At 41.2% G+C, this 5444-nt stretch overlaps 1 pseudogene; it reads right to left on the bottom strand.

The window, feature by feature from the left end:
- Window positions 1-3256: 3256 nt before the first annotated feature.
- LOC109374621 (dual specificity protein phosphatase 5 pseudogene) lies at window positions 3257-5100 on the bottom strand (annotated as a pseudogene).
- Between the last annotated feature and the right edge of the window lie 344 nt (window positions 5101-5444).

Raw genomic sequence — 5444 nt, 5'->3', positions numbered from 1 at the left:
GATGAGTATAATGTAGCAGTTATGAGTGCAGGTTGTGGACTCAGTCCAGCTTCCAACCCAGTCTTTGCTTCTTACTAATACTAACAAGCTGGAACCTCAGGCAAAGTACTTATCAGTAATCTCTCCAAACATCAGTTGTTACCTGCAAAACCAGGTTAATAGTTGTGACTATCTTACTATGGGTCTGCTGTAAGGGTTTCATGAGGTACTGCATGAAATGTTGTCTGGCACTGTGTAATAAGAATCCATATGCTCAAGATTCCAGGGGAAATGTGCCAGCAGCGGCCCCAAAAGGCAACCCAGCGTTGATTCCTAGGGCTCAGGAAGTATCTAGAAGTATGTTACTGTTATACCTAGTCAAATAATTTTAGCAAACAAAGCGAAGAAAAGCATTGATTTTAGCCTGGTTTATGGTAGTGGCAACATAATACCTGTGGATGAATAAGGACTTTCCGGGAAGACCGTTCTTGAGTCTGAGACAATAAAATTTCCAAAGATAAACATCTTCCCCTTAATTTAGTATCTATCCTCAACGGTCAGAGAAAGGACTGCTGTGTGAGTAGACTGCATGAAAGTTTCATGCTGGGCTGGGTCTGTGTATACATTTCGCCCAGTTTGTACCCATAACAGGAGTTAGCAGTAGCTGTGTTCTTCTGGTGTGATCAGGTGAGTTAATCTTGCATGATTTAAAGGTCCGTGGACCCAGCGCAAGGTTTGAACACTTTAGGCGTTGCTTCCTAAGCACCACAGTGCTGGTCATTCTCTTGTGGGAAACACTCTTTGTCCCTTTCCATGGATGATAAGACGGAGCAGGCTTCATGAGGGAATGGTGGGTGGTTTTGGATGGTCAGCCAAGTAAAGCCGCTATTGAAAAAAATATATTACAACCTCTCGAAAAGAGAACACTCAAATATGTTTTCTTCATTGTTTTGTGACCATCGTGGCAATAGTCATGAATGGATGCTGAAACTAGTGGCTAGAAAAGTGAGGACGCTTGTATAGCCTCCCCACAAATTATATATTAATCAAAGAAAAAGAATGACAGAAAGTTTATACTAGGGAAACCTGAAAGATGCCACCTTGTTCAAATGGTCACTAAGAATGGGACAAAGTGACATCATGTGCTTCCTGATATGATGCACTAAGGTCACAACATCACTTTTGTGGTCTCTCTGCTCAAAAATGCACAAGCTGAATCTAACAATAAAGACGTTCGACCCAAACAAGGAGTATTTTACAAAATAACTGGCTTGTAGTTTTCAAAATTAAGTTCATGAAAGACAAAGGAGGCAGAGAGGCCATTCCAGATTACAGGACACTGAAGATACGTGACAAATAAATGCAATACACCATCCTGGAGTAGGTCCATTGTTATAAAGGACAATGTAGGGACAAGTGAACCAAATTTGAATTTTGACCATAGTAACATCTCAACGTCAAGTTTCCTCATCTTGATAATTATACTATGGTTATGTCAATGAAAAGAACCAAAATATATGGAAGTATTTGAAATATTTTTATTTAGTTCTTGCTGAGGACTACAGCCCAAGGACAGAGCTTCAAGGCTCCTTGAAACAATGCTCCAATTTCAGAAAAGTGGAGGGCACTTACATAGGCAGAGGAGTAAGTGAGAAGTACATCTGTTGCATCAGAAGTTTCAGTTAGGGAGTCTGGGGATAGGGTCTAGAAATAAACTGCTTTGAAACTCTTGGAGGTGATTTTTTTTAACAAGATGAAGAAAGAACAGGCACTGATTTTATAGTCATTTTTCTTTAGTGTTGAAAGTATAAAATATATACGTGACTATCCCCAAGGTTTGTGACTTAGTAGGAAAAGTGAGGGAGGCTCATTGTTTTCTCTTGGCTCTTGATTAAGTCATAGAAGCTGAAGCATCTTTTCTTTTCTCAGTTATGCAAGAGATGTCTTTAGACATTGGAGAATTTAGGAATGAAGGAGTATGAGGTCTGCAGTTTATTCCCACATGGCTCAGAAAGAAAAGCAACAACATGTCAATATATGAGTATGAGAGAGAATAAGAAAAGCAAAAGAGGCAACACTTTAATGGTGAATCTGATTACGTTATGGGAGTTTTTGTTATTCTTGTAACTTTTCCATGTTTGAAATTATATCAGAGCAAAAAGTTAAAAAAGAGATGTTTTCTGAATTATTCATACATACAAATATATAAATTTAGCACCTTTGTCAGTTATGTATGTAGACAGTGAAATGGCATATATATATATATATATATATATATATATATATATATATATATGATATGTTTCCCTTTTACTATTTGTATTTTGTATTACAAAAAAAAACAACCACCAATAACAATGCTTTTCTCATATTTGTATGGATTTTAGGAAATTATTGCCTTTTCCCCTGGAGAAATAACCTACAGACAAAAAAGGAGTATGACATTATGAAATCTGCAAATCCTGGAAGTCAACTGCTTGAACTCAATCCCTCAGGGCGGGGACGAAAACAAGTGTTACAAGAGACAGACAAGCACATATAAGAACTGCAAGCTGGGGAAACAGGTTGCTTTTGTTTTCAATGCCCTTGAACATGTACGTCGCAGGGATATCTTTCTCCTGGCCCCCCACTGGCACCACTCAAAGGTGGTTTTAGGTGTATGGTCTGAAGAACTCTTTTCAAACGACACAAGAGTTGCTTTGAGGAAAGGTGCAACAGGAAAGGTTCAAATATGGATAAGAATCATGCCCAAGTCCAAGAAAGAACCCACAGTGAAAGGCAACACAGAAGTGCCAGGAAATGAGTATGGTTACTTCAACCAACTGTCTCCCTTGGACCCAAGAGGAAATATCAAAAACATTTAAGGAGCCAAATCAGCATATATATGGTGTCCGTACAAACCCCACAAGGTGACTTTTCTGACTAACTAGTGATCAGCTTATGCCCTGAAGCAACAGAGACAGAGCTGGAGATGGCCAAAGTTATAAAAAATGAGGTGGAAATTATGCTTCCTACAAAATAAATTGGCTTTGTAGCTGCCTTTCTCCCGGTCTAGCCACTGCTTTCTCCCCTGTGCCTGCAGGTATTTATTGCCTTACACTTGAAATGAAAAGTGAGGTGCCAGGACTGGGCAGTCCTGAGAGGGCAGGGCATCTGGAAATACAGGAGTCAGTCCTCTCTGTCCTCTCTCTCATAGGCTTGGCCTGCCTTCCTTTGATCCTGGGAACCTACTCCCAAGGTCAGTCTGAAGTTTGTCTGTAAGCCTGGTGACCCCTTGCTACCCCACTGGGATAGTATTGCACAGGTATGAAATGTCCACAAGTTGATAAAACATAATTGCTGTTGCTCTTGGAGCTGGGCTGTTCCTCCCATCCCAGTTTTTGCAGGATGTGGCTGTGGCCATGGGGCTCCTGTTGAGCGCTGATGTGGAGTGGGCGGGCACTGGCGTCAGCATGAGGCTGGGCATGCACGGTAGGAACCCTGCACAGCAGGACTCAGTGTCTGCCAGTGGGCCATAAATGAATATCCAGGTGCCTCCCCTTGGTAGGAAGGAGTCTGGGGGTGGGCATGGAAAGCAAGATCTCAGATTCACATTTTGGGAGCTGGCCCAAGAAGCCAACGTTGGGTGAGATCACACTCCTCCTCTGCTTGATGTCATTGAAGGCCTGCTCTGGCAGCGCTGCTTGGTCTTCATGACGTAAGCTGCTTGGTCTTCATGCAGGTGGTGGGCGAATGGGAGACCCCAGCCTCACAGTGGACCTCTTTTTCCCTGATACAGTCAGTGAAGTCTATTGTTTCTTGAAAGTGGGAGCTAATGTCAGCTGCGAGGATCCATTTGTAGTGTAGGTAGGCCTGGTAGGCCTCAGATGTCCACAGTGAGATGTTCAGCAGGGCTGCGATGGGCAGGTTGGTGAGGACCTCACACTTGGATGCAAGGTAGGCTCTTCCAAGGCTGAGGAATGGATGGATTGCAACTGGGCCTCCCTGATCAGAAGCCAGCCTAGAGCTGGTGCTGAGCACTGGTTTCCCACACTGGCTAGTGAGGGCTCTCTTGGTTTCAACCTTCTCTTGTGAAATGGGTTTTATATCCATGCAACACTCAGGATATTCTGAGCAGAAGCTCTCATATCTCCCTTTGAGGAAGTAGACTTTTAGAACTGGGGCCACCCTGTATGTCCGGTGCCCAACCTGGCCAGGCCACTTACTGCCCCAGAAGCTCTATTTTATATTTTTTAAGTCTCTGAAACTATATATTATCCTACATATTCTCCCCTCCCCCCACATGTAGTTAAATAAAGATTCCATGCAAATTTTATTATTTCAGTTCAGAGTTGGGGTGGATTTATTAAAAACAATTCTGCTATTGATGGGGGTTAGGGTTTTTGGGATAGGGGTTTCCTCTCACATACCCATAAAACAGGAAGCTTTGCCATTAGTAGGTCATACTATTAAGGCTCAGAATTATAGAGATGAAAAGTAATTATCAGTGACGTTAAATTGAAAGAACTTAAGAATGTACCCTAAATGTTGTAAGTTGTCCTTCAAAGTTGCTTTAAGAAAGTATGTATTTAAACTGCGTCTTGAACTCACTTACATTTTCAGCCTCACCCATCTCTACCCAGTTATTTCACATATTGGTGGAAGTTTGAGATAGTGCCGGGGCTCTAGAACATCTGGAAGTTGTAGTTTTATTTAGGCACATTGGGAAATGCTGATATTTAATTGTATTCAACCTACTGCGCTAGAAACAATTCACGAGCAGAAAAGGATTATGTCCTATATATGCAATGTAACAATCACCATAAAATAATACACAAAACTATGTAAAATTAAGCAAGATGACCTCAGTTTCTGAGTTTTCTGTTAACTTTAGTTTGTTACTTATCATTTGCTTTGTTAGCATTCATTAATGTGATTCAAAACTTACCAAAACTAATCATTCTCTGTAACTTCCATTCATTCACTCAATCCAGATTTTAATCACTAAAAGAAAAAAACTTCCTGTTTCCAGCTTCCTCTTCAGAGGACTATCTGTGTTGAGATATTGTTTACCATTGTTCTCTGCCAATAGAGGAACAGGACTGAAAGCTTGGCCCTCACCTCATCTCCTTCTACTCTCATCCTTGCTCACAAATATTTTTTCAAACCTTCCAGACTCTGTTCTGGCTTTGGAGCATTTTTACTTGAATTAGGACAGGCCCCTGGATTGGTTCTTTTTCATTGCTTGGTCCCCAGACCACCCAATTCTCTTGCTAGCCCATCTCTAGTTGAGGACTGTCTTATGTGCCATAGAATCCTGAAAGCCACACAAAGAATAGCTATATAGGACTTTGAAGACCTGGTTCTTGGTGTCTAAATACCATCCCACTAAGAGGAACCAGACAGGTGCACCTAAGACTTCTTGTGCTAGAAACAAGGAAGCTTTTATTTTAATTTTTTAAAATTTTTTAATTTTTAAAAAGATT

Source organism: Hipposideros armiger, unplaced genomic scaffold, assembly GCF_001890085.2.
Source record: "Hipposideros armiger isolate ML-2016 unplaced genomic scaffold, ASM189008v1 scaffold_846, whole genome shotgun sequence".
Lineage (NCBI taxonomy): Eukaryota > Metazoa > Chordata > Mammalia > Chiroptera > Hipposideridae > Hipposideros > Hipposideros armiger.
The sequence above is the reverse complement of the archived record's forward strand: the minus strand, read 5'-3'. Positions and strand labels throughout refer to the sequence as shown.